Here is a 24,261-nt window from a genome sequence, read left to right as displayed (position 1 = left end):
GAAAGCACCCCACACCATGACACTTCCACCATGAAATCTGTCAACTTCCTGTACACAACACTGGGCGTAACGTTCATGACGGCGCCTCCACACCCTCGCCCTACCATCAGCAAATCAAAGATTAAATCGGGATTCATCACTGAAGATGACTTGATTCCAATTCCTCTGAGTCCATCGTAAGTGTCGCTGTGCCCACAATTGACGTTGACGTCTGTGTAATTGAGTCAGAATCGGCCCGCAGTATGGCCGTCGTGCTTGAAGGTGAGCAGTTCTCAGTTGGTTTCGAACAGTTAGCGCACTCAGTCTACCCCTAAACAGTTCATTTCTGGTTGATGAAGCAATCAAAAATTGGTTACGGAGGTGACGTAAGACAATCTGACGATCCTCTGCATGTGACGTCACACGTGGTCGACCTGGCCGAGGGCGATCAGCGGTGGTACCCGTTTGCTGTAGACGCGTCTGTAAATCATAAACAGTCCGTCGACTACAACCCATCGTCCTTGCGACTTCAGCTACGGACGTTCCCGTCTGCAATATGCCGATGGCACGTTCACGTTGCACATTTGAAAGGTGTGGCATGACAAATGGCCGTAAAGACTTTTGTTTTCTTGTGTTTTTCTTTTTTTGTTAATGACTGCTAACATGTATGGCTGAAAACACGTGCGGTATTATGGCCACGTGACCAGTTGCACGTGAAAAAACACTTTTGCCACTACAGTGCTGTGCACATGACTTCGATCGTTTCACCTGCACAAAAACGGGTGTTATCTGAAGACAATACGTGGCCATTACTGTTAAAAATACACAATAAGGGCCCACAATGATAACTGGTCAAAATGTTAAAATTTTAGGATTGTGAAGTTTATTATTTGGTTCAGTATATCTCAGTCTGTGATTTGCAGTCACAAAATGTTAATGATCTGACTAACACACGTGCCCTAGGTCAACAATACAAGTCCACGACGACCTGAAGACATTGCTGGGATCCAACGCCTTTGGCATATAACAATGTCGTCCTTGCATACCGTCAGTCTGGCCTTTCTGCTCTTGCTGAAAATTACATACACAATCGGTCACCACATGGTTGACATCAGAGCATTGCTGTAATGCCGCAAGACGATATAGAGTTTAATGGTACCATTTCCAATGCACAGTACCCAGTTGTGTGTGTTTCACCTCGGTCTGTCTTGTAACAGTGAGGACATCCATGCCAGAAACAACCGAAACATTTAAACACAATTTGTGCCATGGAGTCGTAGTCATCCACCAAATACAAACAGCCAACATCACAGTTAAGGCCATCAGCATAGTATGTGACATTAATGACATACTGTGTGTGCAGGTCAAGGTGTTTATGCATTACCCAGTTGAGCCAACGAAGCCTCTGAAGGGAGAGGGGTGTAATGGCAATTGTCTTAGGTGTCAAAAACAGTTTTCGAAAAGGTCAGCATGCAAGTCTTGGGGTAGAGTCACTACATGCTTGATGAATACTTTGTACAGACTCGATGCAAGCTTACCACATCACTCTGACAGTAGGCCAGCAACTCCTCATCTGGATCAAAGTGACACTTGACATTGCAGGTCAAGAATTCGCTACAGTCAGCAGGGAACATGGATAACCTTTGTCAGCTTCAGTCTTATGAGAAGTAGCCTTTCTTGCGTTCAGTCAGTGTAATCGTTTTTGAAAAGTGCTGCAGAGAGCCAAGTTCCATGAATCGTTTAAAATCAGAGGCCCCACCACCATGGTGGTTTCACAATATAATGGTGTAGATGCTGTAGCAGCAGGCGTCCGTCATAAACACGGTAATTGTGGGCAATCACCAAGATGTCATCGTCAAGACTAGGTGGTTTTTTTCTGTCATCTTCTGGTTCATCATCATCATCATCATCATCATCATCATCATCCTGCTGTAATGGCGAGGCATAATCCTGATCCTGAGTTTCTTTGGTGATTTGGCTGACTGAGCAAGTGCCCTGTGATTCCTCTTTTCTGTCAGACTCATCACCAAATATTCATTCAGGGTAGTGGGTTCTTTAAACATTTTGACACAGCCAGGTATTTGTCCTTGCCTTAGGCAGATCTCAGTCAAATGGTCAGAGGCCTAAACAATACATCTTCATCAGCCCAGATATATCACACACAGGTTGGTTCTTCTGTTGGACGACAAACTTGCATTGCTGCAGTTCTTTTTCTTCATCACCTTCAGTGACACTTCAGGGATGACCATGTGGTGTACTGCCACACGCTTCACAATACCCACCACGTCCTCTAGAGGTTGGCATGGTTGTAATGGCGTTATGGCATAATGGCGATCGTGATGGTACGGGTGGAGGATCTTTGTGGGATAAAGTATGTCACACCTGTACAGTAGACAATTGAGCAGATCTTGTGAATATACCTTCAGCTGACCGCCGCCATAGTCTGGTGGTAGAACGTCTGCCTGGAGAGCGGAAGGTCGGGGGTTCAATCCCCGATCGCGCCATACCATAGACGTTAAACGATAGTACTTGTTACCGTGCCGTGCGCTAGTCGTTAAGGGGCTTGGAGTGGGTTATAAGTGTTAAACTGTGGCATGGTTTCCCTGTGGGCTAGCACTATAAAATCGGCATAAGTCCAGGCTAGATGATATACTCACACTGTTGACACACATCAATTGGTCAGATCAAAGACTACTCATCCATGTGAATAGACAACTACTACTATTCCAACAGCTCTCTTCAGGGCCACACCAATTATCTCAAAAGAAACCTGAAAGCGCATTCCACGTTCTCATCTACCTCCTTCCTACACCGCCAACACCATTTCATCTCCATTCCCCGACTGAATTTCGGCACCTACATATTCTACAAAAGGTTTCTTAATTTAATTTATTTTTTCTCATTGAAGGCTTAGCATCTATAATACTTACAGCTAACAATCATGATGTCTCACACTAAACTCCATATTCAAGATAGTGAAAGTACCTAAAACCCTGGGTAAAGATGATATACTCACGCTGTTGAGTGACAACATGACCAACGTCCACCATTACCACACCATTCCAAATCAACTTCAGTGTGTCCTGCTGTTGTTAGAACCCATGGAGGAAACCTTGGGTTCCCCTCTGTCAAGATCAATAAATAATCATTAAATTTTATTACAACACTCAGATTTGGGTTTACAATCAAAACAATGGGTCAAATACGTGGCAGCAGCAGTAAATAACTTGCCCTAGATGAATTTAGACACTGTCGAATGTCTTGAAACAGAAACTCTATTTTCAGCTATCAAGTGTATTTGGCATGCGTTTTCTCTAACGAGATATGATTGGTTATCGCGAAGTGCACTTACGCAGAAGCGGTTCTCTCCATTTCTTGCTGGGTTGACGTCAAGGTCACGATTCGAGAACCTCTACACGTGACAGCTCATTGCAGTAAATTTAATAAGCACGAACGGTACGGAAACACGAAATAATGCATATCAGCTGCCATAAACATTTCATATTGAAAATTATTAATAGGTTTCATAAAAGTTATTTTCAATTTTCAATTTGATATACCCTCTTATGAAACACTTGAATAAGCATTGATAAACAAATTAAAATGACAAAAAGAATATATATTGTCACCTTAGTGTATGGTCATTGTTAAAGTCCTTTTTGAAGTAGTCGCTCACTGTCATAAGCTTATTTATATGAAATATTAAGTAACAGACCGAAGCACACCTTATCCCTGTTTTCATTTAGATCTAACCGAAAACATTTTTTATCTCTTATCATGCGTCCAGTGCCACATTACTACGCAGTCATAAAGTAAAACGACAACACAAAGACTAAACACCTAGTAACTGTACTTGTTTTAAGATGTATTACAAAAAGATACTACAAACATTGTCAGGATGTCTGTATTAATTTTGCCCCGACGTAATAACAAAAGTACCACCATCATTGCACATTCATAAAATGCCTAGATCTTTCTTCAACTATGTGTATTAAAAAGTTGTTTCCGAAAAGAAAAAAACCCTTGGAATTCGTCCAAAATTAATTTGAAGACTGGTACCAAGGTAGAATATGTTAAACATTAGTGAAAAACATTTTAAAATCTGTTCAGCGCCGTGAAATATTTGGAAGCAGACGTGAAATAGTGATCGCGGTCGCACGTTCAACTTTAAACACCCTAACTCTGGATGATGTTTATTTTGAAAATGAAGCTGAAATAATATTTGGTTTGCTACAGAAATCCTTAGATCATCCCAAATGAAGGTCTGCAGTGGCAAACGTTGTTTGTCGTTCTGCATGGCATATTGGAAAAAAATAAACGACCCCGTGTCTGACACATTTTTGGCAAGACGTGTTCTCGAATATTTCGAAAAAAATGGACTTCATCAATGCTCCAACTTGTTTGTTCTGTTTTGATTCAAACAGGGCAGTATTAAAATTTATAAAGTTAGTTTTGTGTTTAATATTTTAGATGGGGAAAAGACGCCAGTACTCTAAGCAGGCCCTGGAGTTTATTAATAAATTAAGTTTATTAATAAATTAATAAATTCTACTAATGATTAATAATAATGGGATATAGATCTACATATTAATATAGTTTTTGAACCTATATGCATTTCCTTTCGTGCGATAATTCGAATTTTGATTCAACCAATATATACAAATTTTCATAAGAAATAAAAGCTACGGGAGTACCATTCAGGTGCTGTACGGAATTAAAATACATGTACGATATTAGAAGAAATTGCGTATGATATTACAGTCACACTGTACGAATTTAAGTGATCGTTATTAGCCTTTGACTGAACGTGTGGTCAAAACGGAAATCGGAATGTACAACCGGTTTAATGGGGTGGCAAGATGATTGGATAACCTTTCGTCTGGTATGCCCCATGACACAGTATCTGCATACAAAGCTTGGTGGTTGAGACCGGCGACCAAAAGTGTATGATATTCGGAGAACTGACTCTAGTTGTTTTGGGAACGTCACTGATAATTGCACCATCGCCTGTGTAATTTTTATTGACTTTGGAATTGACCACCTTATGCCTGCGTATTTCCTCTCAAATGTGGTTATAGGGGCACTGATCTAACGCAATTCCCCGGACTGGTTGTTGCATTTGTTATTGTTTTTTTTCCCGTGAGTACCCGGATGATACGCAACGCAACTGAGCGTGACCAGAGACTGGACTACCGTCTGCAAGGACAGCTAAATAAACTTGGAGGCTGGAGGCAATATTTGTTTTACGCATTTTGGCATAAACACTGATTGGTTAACTGTGATCTATAAAGATTTCGACAAAGGGCGCACGTTAATTAATTTCTTCAGCCTATACAAACAGACAAAAAGAACGGCGGAGCTCATCGGATGTTGTCATTTGGAAATACCCCAGATGGTTATAGTTTAATACTAAAAAAGTATCCATGCAGTGAAAGCATTTTCGGATTGCGTCCATAATACGATTACTACTCACTTGTTGTCATCCATGTTTTCTCGTTTAACCCTACACTTGTGTATTAGTCGTCATTCACTTGATGCTCAGTTAATGAATTTATTACAGGTACAATTAGTGGTAGCACCACTTAGATTACCTGACAAAGGTTCCCATTTGGCATTTATTGTGTCTGGGGTAATTATTCAATCTAAATCCAGGTTTGAAGTGAGGTGAAATGTGTGTTGTGTAATATGCACGTGGCAGCCCAGCAAGAGGTGAATGATCAGTTGATTTACTTTTTTTGTAAATCAACGGATCGTTCCTAGTCATCAAAAGGATTAACAGAAATTACGTTGATTGATTAATCACTGTTATCTTGCACAGTGAATATGTCAAAAGTGAGTGTTTACATGTCTAGGTTTACTAAAACAAAGGGAATACACTCATACCATGGCGTGAAGTGCCGATGTAAAAACAACATACTTTGATAACTGATAATATGTTGATTGATAGATCATTGTTATCTATCACTCAATGGATTTTTTAGGAACCGTGGACGTTATGAAAATAGTTGTCACGTGGGCTTTCTCAGCCGACCCTTGAGACTTGACACCTATGTGAAACACCTGAAACAATCCAAGTGATCAGTTGAAAAGGAACACGGGTTATAATATCTCGAAACGATATATATCTTTTACCCCCGGCTTGGACACTCGCCCCGTGCAGACTTGTCCTTCTTAGCTCGCAACCCACGCTCTATCATGACAGATATCGCTCTATCGCTTCCTAGGGAGCTAGTTGCCATCCTGGAGCCCTTGCTGGCTTACAGGGTTGGGGACTACTCCCTCCGGACTTCGTACAAGTCCAACTCATCCACCCTCTCCATCTCCTTTGACCTAGGCCAAAGGAAAAGGCCTCTGGTCAAGGCTCCGGCCAAGACCAAGCCTAAGGAGAAGAAGACCCCGGCCCCTACCCCTGCTGCACCACGTCTGGTACAGAAGGCCAGGCCGCCTACAGTGAAGATGGCTCCACCAATTGCCCCCATGGAGATCCAGGAGAGCCTTCCCACCACCCCTCCGCCCCCGACAGCTGCACTGGAACTCGCTCCTCTCGAATCCAGAGGGGATGAGCCCTTTCGCACGCCGGTAGGGACTGGCCACGTGAGGAAAAAGAGAAAGAGGAAAAGTATCTTCTCCCCTGACTCTCCCCCCCTCCCATCACCTCCAACCTGCATGACCACGGAGACGCAGACCGCCACAACACAAGGCCCCTCCCTCAACATCAACCAAGTCCAGACCAACCCGGTCCCGGAACAAGATGTTGAGGTAGACGTCCGTGCCCACCTTACACAGCAGGCAGACCTCATCCTGGAGCAGCACAAGGTCCACCCTAACCCCTGCTACCAGAATGAGAGCGGCAAGATCTATCCCAGCAACCGCCCACGCCCACCCTTGGTGCTGGTGCAGTACTGGGGTGAAGAAAGATTTGAGCACGAGATTCACAGCTACCAGGATCTCTCGGAATTCCTGGTTGACTGTGATCTCCCAGTCAGCCCACTCTTCATCACAAACGCCGCCGCCCGCCTCACCACCGCCCTGTTCCGAGCTCTTCCTCCCGGAGAGCTCGACCTAGCCAGGAGGCTCCTGGCTGGGAAGAAGCAGTAACTCGCCACACCAGCTCGCCAGCCGACGCCGTGCCTTCCCACGCTTGAACCCCCCCCACCCACACACACACACACCCATGCCCAAACTTTTCCACATTATTATTATTCTTTTACTACCCTCACCCCACCCAGCCAAACCCACCCCACCTAGATTAAATTTTTAGGTTTACTTCATTTACATTTTTTGGGGTCACACTTCTTATATATTCATTACGCTTTTTTTCCTATTTAGTATAAGTGCTTCCCCCTGTGCGAGATGCGCTAAATGTAATTTATTACATGCGAAAAGTGCACGTTAAATCCCCGAACGAACGAACGAATATATCTTTTAAAATATTTCATTGTTACAGAGACACGTGACATCGAATAAGTTTCTTTGTACAGCTGCAGATGAGTGGGATATTGTTTCTTTGTGTGGATATTCACGGATACATCCCTCGAACAATGAAGCTGCCTAAAATTTATACACATAAATTTGGTAGGTTGTAATTATGGTATTTGCATTTTGTTTTCCTTCATTTGAACCGATTCGTTCTTGTTTCTCTACGTCTTGGTTGGGAAATTCTTCAATGCGCGATAGACGTTGTTTTCACAGGTCTTTTCCTTTGTAAGCGTGTACATATTACCGTCAATTTGTAAAATGTGATTCTCAGGCAATTTAAAAAATGTGTAAATATTTCAGTCATTTTGACTATAAAAAATCTGTCCAGATTGATTAAGATGATCAAAAGGGCCTACAAACATCACAACAGATTATTATGTAGGATCAGAAGCCAAACAACATAGAAATGTACTTTTCAACGTAACATTTTCAGTCTCTTGGTGATGATATTAAACATCAAAATGTTTGGAGTTTGTTATCATAATAATACAGATGGAAATGTTTTTCAGTCACTTTGTAAAAAAACTGAATATTTAGACGTTTAATAAATTTGAAAATGTTACACATTTTGACAGTAAAAAAATATACACACTTTTTATAAGCAATGCTCAGGTGAAATATTTACTTTGTGTTGCAAGTCAAAATAGTGTAAACGAAAATCGCAAAATTACCAAGCAAGTGACTTATAAAAACTTCGTCACCATTACTGATGCTACCCACAAAGATACCTACATTTCCTTAATATCTCGAAATTGTATTTCATTTTGTTGATCAATGTGACCATACACCCTTATTACTACCCATAAAAGTGACTAATGGGCTTACGAATGGCGCAGCAGAGGTCGCGAACTAGTGTAGATTTCTGCTATACATCCGGGTTCTCACTGGGTAAAAACAATAACAAAGGCAACAACCAGTCCCGGGGAATTGCGTTAGATCAGTGCCCCTTTAAATGTTTAATGTCATCACCAAGAGACTGAAATGTTACGATGAAAAGTACATATCTATGTTGTTTGGCTTCTAATCCAACATAATAATCTGTTGTGATGTTGTTAGGCCCTTTTGATCGTCTTAATCAATTTTAGTCAATCTGAAGAATTTCCCAACGAAGACGTAGAGGAACAAGAACGAATCGGTTCAATGCTACAGCCACGGACCTATACAAGTCCGTGCTACAGCGAATGAAGGAAAACAAAATGCAAATACCATAATTACAACCTACCAAATTTATGTGTATAAATTTTGGGCAGCTTCCTTGTTCGACACAAAGGAACAATATCCCACTCGTCTGCAGCTGTACAAAGAAACTTATTCGATGTCACGTGTCTCTCTCACAATCAAATATTTTTTAAAGATATATATCGTTTCGGGATATTATAACCCGTGTTCCTTTCTCAAGGTGTTTCACATAAGTGTCAAGTCTCAAGGGTCGGCTGAAAAAGCCCACGTGACAACTATTTTCATAACGTCCACGGTTCCTAAAAAATCCTTTGAGTGATAGATAACAATGAGCAATCAATCAACGTATTATTAGTTAACCCTTTGAACAAAGTATGTTGTTTTTACATCGACACTTCACGCCATGATATGAGTGTATTTCCTTTGTTTTAGTAAACCTAGACATGTAAACACTCACTTTTGACATATTCATTGTGCAAGATAACAGTGATTAATCAATCAACGTAATTTCTGTTAATCCTTTGATGACTAGGAACGATCCGTTGATTTACAAAAAAAGTAAATCAACTGATCATTCACCTCTTGCTGGGCTGCCACGTGCATATTACACAACACACATTTCACCTCACTTCAAACCTGGATTTAAATTGAATAATTACCCCAGACACAATAAATGCCAAATGGGAACCTTTGTCAGGTAATCTAAATGGTGCTACCACTAATTGTACCTGTAATAAATTCATTAACTGAGCATCAAGTGAATGACGACAAATACACAAGTGTAGGGTTATACCAGAAAACGTGGATGACAACAAGTGAGTAGTAATCGTATTATCGACGCAATCCGAAATCCGAAAATGCTTTCACTGCATGGATACTTTTTTTATTATTAAACTATAACCATCTGGGGTATTTCCAAATGACAACATACGATGATCTCCGCCGTTCTTTTTGTCTGTTTGTTTAGGCTGAAGAAATTAATTAACATGCGCCTTTTGTCGAAATCTTTATAGATCACGGTTAAACTAATCAGTGTTCAAAAATGCATAAAACAAATATTGCCTCCAGCCTCCAAGTTTATTTAGCTGTCCTTGCAGACGGTAGCCCAGTCTTTGGTCACGCTCAGTTGCGTTGCGTATCATCCGGGTACTCACGGGGAAAAAACAATAACAAAGGCAGCAACCAGTCCGGGGAATTGCGTTAGATCAGTGCCCCTTTAACGTTAAACGTTAACGATTGTTTCACAAAACCTTAACAACGGCAATGAACCAATGAATTCAGCAATTTGATGTGACAGATTATGTCTGAACAGCAGTTTTAAGATTGAAGACAAAGAGTCTATAAAAAGTAATAAATTGAAGCTGCATGGAACGGATCTCAGAACATGAAATAGATCATCAGTTGACCGAAAACATAATTATTTTACTATGCAAATGGCAGTAAATGGCTAGAATAATGAAATCGCTCGCTACCGCAAACACACTGAATGTTTTGGTTGACAAAACACACTACCATTAAATTAAAGCAAAATGGTGGTATGAAATGACCTGCTTGATATTTTGATATTCAGTACAGCGTAGGTAGATAAAAGTCAAAATAAAGTGAATTCTGAAACAATATAATGTTATTTCGTCAAAAGTAACTAACGGCCATTACACTATTACACACGTACCTTGTACCTCAGACCTCCTGATCAAATAACCCCTTTAGGAACATACCTGAGTGTCACTGCGTAATAGACCTCTCTTAATATTTATGCATGGCCCCAAGGTCAAACTCCAAAACGCGGGTTTCCCCGCATGGCGGCAGAGCAAACACCCGGAAGTGATTTATTGCTCGTCTCGCATGTCTCGTTCAGCTTCGTCAAGAATTTGGTTCAAAGTCAATCTAAGAGCGCGAGGAGTTCCCCGTTGAACAAGGGATTCCATTACAACAGCGATGGGTTCATCAACAGTATTAAAAGTACGTATAGTGTGCTTTTACACTAAATAACAATGATCACTTTGACAGGTCACGTTACCTTTCATGGCATATGCTGTTGTTTTGAACTAATATTGTTGGGTGTCTAGCCGGGAGAGCCACATTTCATAAATGGCTATTGCCGGTAGAGCCACATTTTCAGCTGAGTGCATTTCACCTATTCTAGCGGGTAATTACTTAATCCGATTACCGATACCTTTATATGAGTGTCCCACATTTAAATTATTAAGCGTGGTGTTCTTTAGAGATACCTTTAAATGAGTGTCCCACATTTAAATTATTAAGCGTGGTGTTCTTTAGAGATACCTTTAAATGAGTGTCCCACATTAGTTGGACTTTGAACGTGCAGCTCACAATGCCGTGACTGATGTATTTCCTGGGACATTAGTTAGAGGGTGTTTCTTTCACTTCACCCAATGTTATTCAAGTTTCTTGTTATGCAATTTAAACTATAATGTAATTCAGAGACATTACGCATGCCTGCACACTTAGAATGTTATTCAAGCTTCTTGTTATGCAATTTAAACTATAATGTAATTCAGAGAAATTACGCATGCCTGCACACTTTGACGAAAACAACTGCACATACACAGCCCGGATGTGATGCAGTGAGGCTGCAACGTTCCCACAACTACTTGTGTGCAGCGACTTCGGTATGTGCTACCCCCCAGAGATAACATTAACATACACACTTAAACTCACGATAAACTCATAGACACCAACAGGCATTTATCATGAAACATACAACTGCGTAGTTGGTGATCATGAAACGTAAACGATACCCAAAATTGTTTAAGCTGAAAACGCCCAGCCGACAGGTAGCAAACAAAGTAACGATTTAAGCTTATTTCTCAGAAAAAACACCTGTTTGTGCCAAACAGGACTGATTTACATTGTTAGGTAACGAATATACATACCAGGTTTGAGCCGAGAGCTGCCCCAAGCTGGGCCATGTTGCCGGGTCCCACAGATGCTCTATGCTGAGGTGGTTGGTTGGTTTATTGTTTAACGCCGCACTCAGCAATATTCCGGTCTGTAAATAATCGAATCTGGACCAGACAATCCAGGAAGTAATATCATGAGCATCGATCCACGCCATTAGGATCGATGACATGCATCAACTAAGTCAGCGAGCCTGACCACCCGATCCCGTTAGTCGCCTCTTACGACAAGCATAGTCGCCTTTTTCGGCAAGCATGGGTTGCTGAAGACCATTTCTACCCCGGATCTTCAGATGTGACATGTCTGGGACTTAGCTACTTACCGGGCCAGTCCAATGTCCGTATACCTTCTCGTCTGCCTCCTTGGGGGCATTTCAGCGTGTGCTTAGCTCAAGGCAGGCAAACAAATAACCTTCTTGTGGATACCCGCCCACGTAGGAATATACGGTAATGAAAACGCCGTTAAAGCAGCTAAACTATCCCTCAAAATCCCAGAAATAAGCTTAAACTTACCCATCTCAAAATCAGAAATTAAAAGTGTAAACAAGCAAAAAATCACAAAAAATGGCATAACCTATATCTAAACTCAAATAGCCAAATCATAAAAGTGCTCAGCAAACCACTAACCAAACCAAAAATTCTCCATCCATAAAAAAAATCGACAGAGTAATCACTTAACTCCAAACAGGACACACCAACCTAAATAATCACCTAAAAAAATTAAAAAAAACACACTACAGGTAACTGCCCACACAAGGTCTGGTGATGGACTATAAGGAAGATGACGAGGTGAAGAAGCTGGTGAGAAGAGCTGCTGCCCTCCCTCTACTACCTCGTGACAAAGTGGATGATGTGTGGCTTGATGCCATTGCTGACTCTCCTGCTGGCCCTAAAGTGACTGCCTTCATGGACTACGTGACAACCAGTTGGGTTCAAGGAGGGGCCTTCATGCCAGAGATTTTGAACCATTTCGAAAACCAAGGCCACCGTACCAACAATCACCTTGAAGTGTGGCACAACAAGATAAAGAAACTTGCCAAGAAGTGCCACCCGAACATCTAGGAGGTAGTGAAGCTATTTCAGCGAGAGCAGTCACTCAAAGAGGTTGCAGTCCTGAGACTCTCTCACCAGTGGTCAGAACCTTCACGAAGAAAGAAGTACAAGGCAATCGATGCACGTATTGCGTCCCTCAAGATCCAGCTCCTGAACCAACACCTGAGTGAGATGGAATATGCTGACCACGTGGGCGACCTCCTTCATCTGCAGTAATGACATTAAATGCATTATGATATTCATATGCTATTCATATTCATCAATGTAAAGTTTTGATGAATATGTTATCCTTGTTGAATAAAAAATGAGAAAACAAGACTTGTTTTGTTATATACGGTAACCTGTTAGAATCACAAAGCATGTTTTGACAGCATAGCCGCGAGAGCCACATTATACAATCACGCAACCATAACCATTGCCGCGAGAGCCACATCAATTTGGGCTATCTATTTTCGAAATGTGGCTTTGCCGGCCTGTAACCTATTGTTGGGCGTAACATGAATTGGCTAAGACAGCCATAATGACTGAAAACGAGCCCTTTAAATGTGTGTAAGCGCTATATTTTTTTTATTTTAATTCTTGTGTTTTGGGGTATTACGGTAGTCTATAGATCTAAATAAATATGATTATTATTAAGGTCATAGTTTATACTGTACGTGTCACGTATATTGCAACCGTCATAAATGCAAATGTTTTTGGCCATAGATCTAAATAGTTTTTTTTTGTATAAACCCTAATCATCCACGATCATTCATAAATCTTCCATTAAATTCAGTTCTGTTTCATAGTTGAATGTGTGTATCTAGTAATCATTATGTTTCCAGCGTCGTCCAAAGGATTCCTGTGGCCTGACTCGTGTGGAATCCCACATAACTTAGAGGTAAGGACTATGAAATATATATGTCGTATTCATGTTCAATTAATCAAATTTATTTGTATCAATGGGTATGGAAGTTACATTAAACTCCAACAATAATTCTGGGTAACAGACCATGCAGTTAATGCAAATTATATAAAAAAATTTTTTTTTAAAAGTCAAAGTGACTCGGCACAATGTTTGAAGTGTTTAATAGTAGAACACTTATTAAATTGCACTCATACAATTGACATCTGCATGTTTTTCTTCATAACTTCAATGTATTTTTTCAGATTTATCTGAAGTGAGGGTTTCTACAGCAAACTGTTTCTGTGCCATCAGACAGATCGAGCCAGTGCTATGGACATCAGTTTAAATACAATGTATGTACATTGTTTAATAAAATATTTGCGTCTCAAACGAGTTGACACTTTTATCTCCCACAGGCAATTTTAGCACAATTCTATAAGAGTGTGCAAGGGAAACCATAATCAAGCAACTGTCCACAGCTGATTGATAGTTTTGAAAATTCTGCAACATGGGACTCTCAAGGATGTTAAGGTTTGTATTTCTCCTATTTATTCGGCTGAAAGCTGACTACAGTTAAATAGGAAAGGGGGAATATTGAGACTATTTCTTGTGTGCAAAGTAGTGGCAATAGTAAAGCCTTGGTCTGCCCCCACACCAGGCTGTACAAGATCAAGAAAAATACCAAACACTTCACAGCTTTGACATCTCAGCATCAGATATACCAGCTGTAGACAAACATGATACAAAGTTCACAGCATCGTGAGGGGCTATACCAATCAGGCTTTAGAGTGGGTGGCTAGTTTTGTAAAGTGTATTAAACTTTTGAGTTGAGGACAAAGGCCGATGTGATTTGAATTTTTATTTCAGTGCAGTCAACAGCATATAGTCCTGGGTCTTCCAGCCAAGGAAACAGTGTCAGAACAAACATAATACATGCTACACACTTTGGTGGCACTGGGTTGATCAAAATATAAACATCACTTGAAAGTATCACAGTCAGTAATGAAATATAATATTGCATGAAATGGGATCTTGATACTCCAAAATTCTCAAGAGCCAGGTGGTTATTGAGTAGATGGTTCTCCCATTGTTCAACATGGACCTGCATCTCCTTTATTTCAAATTGTGCCTCACACCCCACGTTCTGTGTGGAATGATCATTCTCTTCAACCTCATGTCCATCACACCTCCTCCCGGAACCAGGTTCTTCTCACACTACAAACAAAATAATACTGATGTAATATAAATGTTTCATAAATAAAGTAAAAACAATTAATTATAATGCAATCTTGATTTATGACATTTATTAATACACATATTATTATAGTGGATAGTTGTAAATTCTTACACTATGACGTTCTGGCCTATAGGTAGTCCTGCACCATGACCGAGGAATATATTTATTTTATGAAAAAATGATAATCTAGAAATGCATACAAAAGCAAGTCTAGCCAGCTCAAGCTAGCTCTATTCCACATCAGCATAGGGAATTTTTTTATTTTTAGAGTCAAGAAGGATATTGTGTAATATAAGATTTCAGAAACTAAATGTTAGTCTAGCCTATAGGTAGACTAACATTTAGTCTCTGAAATCTTATATTACACAATATCCTTCTTGACTCTAAAAATAATAACAATTCCCTATGTGGAATAGAGCTAGCTTGAGCTGGCTAGACTTGCTTTCCCATTTCTAGTTTATTATTTTTTCATAAAATAAATATATTCCACTGTCATGGTGCAGGACTAGCCTATAGGATCAAGGGGGGCTTCCTTCGTGTTGTGGCCACAGTCCATGCAAATATGGATGTGATTGTCCCTGATTTCAGTATTCCTTGCACAGGGGCATAGGCCTACTTGTTTACAACACACAAATCAAGGACTGAAATTTAAAACATTCAATTCATTCAAGTCCCCAAATTGATTTTTAATTTGTGTATGAATATAAATCGGAAAAAGAATCCAATAAAGCATAAGTTAAAACAACTGTAACTGTTTTATACATTATCTATTTATGTCTGTATATGCATTCATATTACCTCTATATGTGTAGTCCATTTCCAACCTAGAAATATGTATATTCTGACCAGAATAAATGTAATTGTTTGAAAGTCGATATGCTATCATCATGTGACCTACATTAGTATAAATATTAGTTCCCGGGTGCCGTTGTACAAAACAACCTTAGACCTAATTTTAAGACTGTCCATATGTTAACCCTCTGGATGCCGAGTTTTTTTTTCTGACGCCCATTTTCCCAAGATCGGAAAAGTGAAGGTTGTGCGAGAATTACGCTCACGCGGCACTGGATATAGTCTGGCTATAAACTTACGCAGAGGTGGAGAATATTAAATTTCCTATTTGATGGTGTATAGTTAACTGCAAATATTAAACGGGTTTAAAAACAATACACTTCTAAGTGTTGTCCGAGAATTTATTCTGCGTTGAAAAACAGTAAAAAATGTCCGCTTTTTATCGTACACCGATAAAAGTACTGTGCGACGATTTTTTATTTCGAGGCTTCACGGAAAATGTCAACGAACAAAATACCGCCTTATATCTGAACCACATAACTGTATATCAAATGGGGTTATATGCGTATGTATAACGACATACATTCAATGCCAAAAATAGCATGCTGTAAATAAAGAAAACTGATTTTTTTCTATGACGTCAAAAGACGACAGAGAGATTACACGCATACAAAGAAAAAGGGGGCATAACTCCGCTATGCTTAGCACTAGTTTATTGTAAATCAGGTCACTTTGTGAGAATTAGCTGTGGGTAAGGACAATATATTTTCGTGGTGTTTCGTTCACGAGGAACCAAACTATTCCAACACAAATATCCATATTGAAACTGTATACGTTTAGTTATTAAAAAACCCCATAAGAAATGATCAAATCGTACTTCATAAAAAAGAGGTAATAGAGAAATGGATGGCCCTATCTAACCTATAACTTACTCCTTAGATTCCAACATTCTCTTGATTGTGTAAGTGTAATTTGAATAATGTTGCAGCATTATTAATGGCGCACTAGCCTTATCATCAAATGTAATGAAATACCCCCAAAATAACACCATTCCTTTTGACGTCATGGCTGGTTTTATGTCTTTGATAACGTCGGAGAAAGACGACACTGATATTTTGATTAATATATAACTCCCATAATTTTCGTTCATGGTATGGAAAATCTCGATGTGTAAAACGGAATTTGACGCTTTTTCGACACAACATAAAATTACTGCTTTCACCAAGTAAATAATGTCTTGAATATGTAAACAATTAGATAGCTTGTCGTGTATCTTAATTGGACAAGACGCGCACCTGTTTGGCATCAATTTACGTAATGAAATACCCAAGAGAATATTTCAAAACAACCAAAATTATATTCAATATTGGACATATATTTGTTCATTATTATGTTATTATTTCTCTTCATCTCGTCTACACAATAAAAGATGCGAAGAAAGCTCTATTGGTATACAATGGCATGGATTTTATTTTATACATTTTACAATTCCTGGAGAAATTAAGTAAACAGTTTAATATCCTGTGATCACAATATTGATAAAAGAATGAACCCATTGATTATATAATGCAAAACGAGAGGAATAATTCGTAAATTGTTTGTGACTAACGCGCACCTGGCGAATCGTTAGATATCACTGTTCTGTGTATGAAAAACATTAAAAAAATCAATTCAAAGACAAAGACAATTCTTTCTGAAATGTGTGCATATATTTTACCGAAAAAATATTATCCATTTTGTGAAAGTAATATATTCAGTTTTAGTTATAAAATAAAATGAGACGGCTATTCATGGACATTGCTAATATGAACTTATAATATTGACTATTGCACATCCCAAGAAATACGTACATGATGCAGTAACATTTACACTTCATCTTGTTACACTTGTCCAAAGGAAAGAAATATCGTATTCGACACTGAAAACCTATCAATTGTTATGTAAACAATGTTCAAACAAACAGGAGATTATCAAAGGTTCGTTCATACATGTTGTGGCCTATATTTACGTATGATATCATTTTGAACATTGACAAATGTCCAAAGTGAAATTAATTGTGTGAAAAAATGTCTAAAAGATATGCAAAATCTACATCATAACTGAAACTGTAAACACATGGTACAATGATCGTGTGCACTCTCATTCAAGGACCTTCACCTCAAAGAAATTACCAAATATGTACAACAATATGTTGACGTATGACATCACTACCTGTGACCGACTTTTACAAAATAGCGTGTTCACTGTCAACAGTACGCGGGATTTTACGAGAGGACTTTCGTTGATTCAGGGATCGTATATACATAAATGTGACATGTAAGTAATCAGAAACATTCTGACAATTTATGTACTGTTATTTGTTGTTATTATTTTCATTGAAACAAACCGAACTAGTCAGAAATTCCGATAAATATCGTTGTCGTTGTGCATGATTTTGCGTCAGTCATGGACGGTAACTTTGCAATGATTTGATATTTTCAACATAAATTGTCAATGTATCTATTTTAAATTCCCTAATTCTTCCTACGATTTTCTTCCCATGCATATTCTGAAAATGTTGAGCTGAGCCAATATCTTGAACGAATAGACGAATATGGATAGCTCAAAATAGCAGAAAATGCTACACTGTAAAATCTGTATTTTGCTTTGTTTACATTTCAAACAAGTGCAGTTTTTCGAGCGCAGCGTTCGTTTTCACACCTAACATATTTTGCTTGATTGCATCCAGCCACTTCGTATTGGTGACAAAGACCATTGTTCATTCGATTCTAAAATGTATGAGGAATTTAAGGATGTGTGTATCGCAGCTAAGTTTGACATATACGTGATGTTACAGGCGTCTCATAACTGGTGTACCTGATACGTGATTTTGTAAACACTATCCAATATGGCGGAAAGTTCACATCGGCGTTCGTGTTTGCGTATTTTCCAAAACATTCGAAACGATTGTAGGGTTATCGGAGACGTTTTGGAATGATCATTGGTGATTTCATAAAGATACCCGTGATCACTGATATGCTATTTTTGAAATTCATTTCTCGGAGTAAATATCAGAAATTCAGATTTCAAAACATGCTGTAAATAACGCGGTGAGTGGTGATTTAGTAATGTGTAAAAAATGGCGCCATTTACGAAGTACCTAATTTTCAGAGGTCATGTTTAGTACTTTTGCTTGGCCTAAAATGCCAATGGATGATATCACAGAACAGGGAATTCCCCACCTTATTTAAAACTGTGAAGTGTATTTGTGTGCATGATGTATTTTGAATTTTATTCGACTTCAAAGTGAGGGTTGTAGAGGAGGGACATATATGTCCCTGTGGCATCAAGGGGGAGGTATGGAAGTTACGATCACCGACACGCTAATATCGCTTTGTACAACGACACCCAGTATATATATATATAGATCTATACATCTGAATTATATATGATAGTATGTAGTATTAATGTGACGAGAAAAGAAATCAATATTGTATTCAGAAAAAGCACGAGTACTTCGTACTGAAACGTCATGGTAGCTGTGATAAAATCAATAGTTGATAAGCGATATTCGCTCATCAGTTTTGCAAAAACATGAATGATAATTATTACTTACGGTGAACAACGTCCCTATAACTTGTTGGATGGCTGCCAGTCATCGTTTTCGCAAAGATAAATCGACCGGAACAATGATGAAAACTTATAGATTTATCTCACCTCGCATCGGAAACGTATTCGAGGACACGGCGATGCTCCGATGCCATTTTGAAAGTTTGCGTGGGATAGCCTCGTTTTGGAGTTTGAACCCAGGGTCACGCATAAATATTAAGAGACAGCTATGGCCAGTGATAGCCATGTCTCTCTCAGGTCTTTCGTGAACACTATTTACGTTTCGGATTTATGTAAGGAATAAGCCTGCTTTTCCGCTTTAGTCACTTTGACACCGATGTGTTTTGACAAATGTCAAGGGCTGCAAAAAAAGTTCAGAATATTGGCCGTTCATAAAGTAAATACAAATATCACGCCTGTGCTCTCCCAAGTGTACTTAAACACAAATAACTCAATCGAAAGGACGAGTTATTTTTTAAAGTGTTTGAACATGTGTCTTGTGTCCTATATATGACGGACCTTCCAAAAGATTAAATTAACAAAGTTAGTAGTATATACTAAAGGATTGACTGTGTATTGTTTTCGTATGAATCGAAAAACCGATGTGCAAACTGTATGAATCCGCATCAAGGTAATGCCACTCATGTAGAGACGTGTGTGTGTGCGTGTGCGCACGTGTGTGTGCGTGTGCGCACGTGTGTGTGTGTGCACGTGTGTTCATGCGGCTGCTTTTACTAGTCCCGATTTATGCAGGTTCTACGGTGCTAGCCCACAGAGATACCATGTTGTCGTTTTAACACGGATCGATACCCCACTCAGACACAGCATACTGAATCCAAGCCAGTCTTTGTTTTTATAGCCCCTTAATGCCGAGCTCCAGGCACGGTAACAACAATTCCATATTTTAACGTGTTTTGGTGTGACGCGGCCGGGGATCCAACCATAGACGCTCTATCCACTAGACCACGGGGGCGGTTTTATGTAAGCTGAGTGAATTTCAGCTATTTCACGGGCCAGTCTGGGCCAGCAAAACACTGGTTGATTGCAGGAGCAACGGCCCGTGTCTATTCTCCTGAAACCCACAGGGCGATAAACTGTCTTGTTCTCCAAGGCTCCACAATTCGCTGTCCAGAGCTGCTTTTTGAAATCGACCCATTTATAACCCTTGGTTTTCTGTGCGTTGACGAAAGTATTAAAAATCTAAAATCTGTGCAACACTGGGTCATCCTCCGAAATTGGCATATATATATATGACTGAAATACTGTTCAAGTGACAATCACTCACTCACTCTTGTAAATGGGCAGGTCTATCCTTGTGCCGCCAGTAATGGTTTTATTTATAGGATGTGTGCCATTATGTATTTACTATGACACAGTGTATCAATGCGGCTTTGACTTTGCAGCAGGAAACCGCCTCCGTTGTCTAGTAGTAGAGCGTCCGCCCGGAGAGCGGAAGGTACGGGATTCGATCCCGGCCACGTCATACCAAAAGACGTTAAAAGATGGTACTTGTTGTTACCCTGTCTGGCGCTCGGCATTAAAGGGCTAAAACAAGGACTGGTCGGCTCAGTGTCAGTATACTGTGTCTGAGTGGGATAATCATGTTAAATTGCGGCATGGTATCTCAGTGAGCTAGCACTATAAATCGGCATCAGTCCGGACTAGTACAAGCAGCCACACACACACACACACACGTACATGCACGTCGCTTTATAAGTGCAATAATCTTGGACGCGACGTTAAACCCCAGTTCACCTCACCTTGTAGCAGGAAGTCAAGCCTGCTGTGATACTGAACAGCGAAAAACCCCGAAGTGATATCTCATATCAGCCACGTTGACAGCAGGTAACGTAACTATGTACTAACCCAACAGCACATAGGACTAAATGTGAAAAAGGTCAGATTCAAAGCAGTCAAAAAGTGACAAGAATGAGTCTTGGATACGTTTCTACTTTGGCGGCGGCGTTGTGTTGAAGGGTCTCTCCGCGTATATTTAGACTGCGTGATTGTCTTATCGATCATGAAATAAAACTTTGGACTCCTGAAGAATAAATTGTGAGTACGGGATAAAAAAATATGACACGCGATTCAATGAAAGTCCGGGGCTTTGGTACTATTTCATCAGACACAAGAAAATCCGTGATTCCATGTGTAGAGGAAGTTATATTAAAGAGTACCCATATTTGCTTCTTTTAACTAACATTGCGGAGTTATTGTAAAACTAATGGATTTGTTTGCTGCGGTATGAAAGGGAGTAAGTGACTTGTGAATTCTGCTCTTTTGTACATTTTCCCCGTTTCAACTTTGAAAAACGAGGCATTTTGAGTGAGTGAGTGAGTTGGATATAACGCCGCTTTTAACAGTATTCCAGTTAATGTGGGAGGAAAGCCCGAAGTGATTCAGGTCTCAGACGTTTACCACTTCGGTGAAACCCACGAGCACGGGTATGGTGCTGACAAACCTAGAAACATAATCGGGGCGAACCGCGATTCGAACCCACAATCATAGGTTTCTGGCGTTCCCAAGGGACGCAACTCTGCACAGCGAATCGTGGCGCCTTAGACAACTGGGCCACCCGTGCCCCCCGAGGCATTTTGAACGTTGTATAGTCAGGGTGTATATGTTAGAGTGAGACTATGAAATCAGTCATTTCATACCATAGGTATTTGGGACAGCAACCTTGTCTCCTCGTTGACCTGCAGACAGCTGTGATGATCTAGCTCCATGCCGATGGAAGGGGACTTGATCATATCTCTGGAGTCCCTTGGGCGCGCCAGAAGCCTATGATTGTGGGTTCGAATCTCGGTTTGCCCTGATTATGTTTCTAGGTTTGTCAGCACCATACCCGTGCTCGTGGGTTTCACCGAAGTGGTAAACGTCTGAGACCTGAATCACTTCGGGCTTTCCTCCCACATTCAGCTGACACGCCGTGATATAACTGGAATACTGTTAAAAGCGGCGTTAAACCCAACTCACCCACGCACTCATATCTCTGGAACAAGTCTTGCTTTTAAATGATTCTCCACACACTGAGTCAGTATTGAAGCGAGTGAGTAGGGTTTTACGCCGCTTTTGGCAATATTCCAGCAATTTCACGGTGGAGGGACACCAGAAATGGGCTTCACACATTGTGCCCATGTGGGCCACCTATGCGGGTGTGACGAGCGAACGCTCTTACCACTAGGCTACCCCACCGCGGAGTATTGAAGTAGTTTGCCCCTCGTAAACCTAAATGTTCAACATCAGTGTTTTATATTGATATGTGGATGAAATCAGAACAATGATCCTTCACTGCGTGCTGCTCACCGGTTTTTAAGTCCAAAAGTGTATCAGGATATGTATGACTACAGGTAAAAAGAGAGTGAGTGAGTGAGTATGGTTTTACGCCGCTTTTAGCAATATTCCCGCAATATCAACAGAAATGGGCTTCACACATTGTACCCATGTGGCCCCATGAATAGAACACGGGTCTTCGGCGTGACGTTTTAACCACTAGGCTAGCTCACCGCCCCCAGTAGAAAGAGAAAAAATTGTCCAAAAACACTGAGTTTTCAGATTTACGGAGTAACACAAATTGTTTCCTGAGTCATGTGTTAGTGTTTGTGCATTTTAAGAGCAACCAACCCCAAACCCGCCCCACAACACCCCACCCTTACCCATCACCTTATAAAGAGCAGTGCACTCCATCATTTTCAAGAGAGCTGTATCCCTGCTTAGATGAACAGGGAAGTCGCGAATAAGATAAATAGATAAAAAGAAACAAAGAATATTTCTTCTGTAAAAATGATTGACAATACACACAGACCAAAGTTCATTTTCCTCTCTTGCCGAACTAGGCTGCAATTATGGAATTAATTTTGGCTGGACTAACGAGTCTATGCATAGTCCAATCAAAATCGCGTAACGAACTAGACTTCCGGTTTGTGAACAACATGGATTTCAACGTGAAGATGTCGGTCGACTGCAAGATTTGCAAAGCATGTGTACCGCCACTTGGTCGTCGACAGATATTTTACAAGTTCTTTCACGATTTTAATCAAGGTGCTCACGTGATTTGATACACTTCGCAGGGTAAGACCCGTTTTATTACAATATAGATCTTGGAAATCGAGCAGATCGTCTTGACTGGGCGCCGCCGTTTTGTTTGAAGCAAATGCAAGTGATATGAAATATGGAATCTGATTGGTTAATAGGAGGGACATAGAAGGGACATAACTCGTAATAGCTACTGGTGGCGCTACGATCGAGCCTGGAAATTCCCGCCTTGTTGGGCAAGGTTGGAAACTGGACTTCTATAGACAGTTAAAAGCCCTTGCCTCGGGAAGATGGCAGACAAAAGACAAATCGCACGTGTATGTGTATATTTGAATGGGATTTATTGTTATTTACGTTGATGATTATCCGCACTTGAATAAACATGTACTAGTATGTAGCCGTTATATGACTTAAACAACTCTCCTTCTGTTAGTAGTTCAAAAACATATCATTTGGGTAAAATACTTTCTTTACAGAAAACAAATTATATTTAATGAATTATGAAATCTGTTAAAATTAATGATACCTTAACATTTAGAACTCGATGATACGAAACCGTTTCATAAGGTCTAGGTATGCGGGTATCGTTGCTACATAAAGGCCCATTTTCCATCAAATATTAGTCAAAACTATTTGATATGGATAAAAAATAGATTGATAAATGTATATGCGCAAACAGAATATTTTACACTGAAACAACAAATGTATGTCTACAGAGGGGAATTTTCTTCAGGTTGGGTTATTTTCTATGATTTTCCATCTTGCAATACGAATACTCTTTTTGAGATTATAGTCATTCAAAAATACGGAATCCATTTTGACAAGAGTACTCTGACATGACGACACGTCACGTTTACCTGAACATTAAAAGAGCTTGAGAAAAATGTTACGGTTATAGATACTGCTTTCAATTACGACAGCATTACTATCATGATTAAATAAATATGCCTACTAGATTTCTACATACGTTTTACAACAGACCAAACATAGATATAGGTGATAAAAATAACACAAATATTGAGATATTCCGTACAGATTATGACACAAATTAACAGGTGGTATAAGGTATATTTCACAGGATGACCTATTGATTCAATATGAGGTCATGTGTT

At 39.9% G+C, this 24,261-nt stretch overlaps 1 protein-coding gene across 4 annotated transcripts in view; it reads right to left on the bottom strand.

Annotated features, from left to right (window-relative positions):
- The window catches only part of LOC139447723 (uncharacterized), a 41,149-nt gene extending 29,556 nt beyond the window's left edge, over nt 1-11,593 (bottom strand). For 2 of the 4 annotated variants that reach the window (XM_071229190.1, XM_071229193.1), the window contains exons 1-2: nt 10,310-10,372; nt 2,996-3,102 (exon numbers count right to left, since the gene is read on the bottom strand). The gene's annotated coding sequence lies outside the window, so the exon portion shown is untranslated. Of the gene's footprint in view, nt 1-2,995; nt 3,105-10,309; nt 10,373-10,923; nt 10,968-11,534 lie in introns of those variants that run through there. The other 2 variants (XM_071229191.1, XM_071229192.1) reach the window with 2 other exon arrangements.
- Between the last annotated feature and the right edge of the window lie 12,668 nt (nt 11,594-24,261).

This window comes from Haliotis cracherodii, unplaced genomic scaffold (assembly GCF_022045235.1).
Source record: "Haliotis cracherodii isolate W230 unplaced genomic scaffold, xgHalCrac1.p SCAF_7, whole genome shotgun sequence".
NCBI classification, from domain to species: Eukaryota; Metazoa; Mollusca; class Gastropoda; order Lepetellida; family Haliotidae; genus Haliotis; species Haliotis cracherodii.
This window is presented reverse-complemented; position numbering and strand designations above follow the sequence as displayed.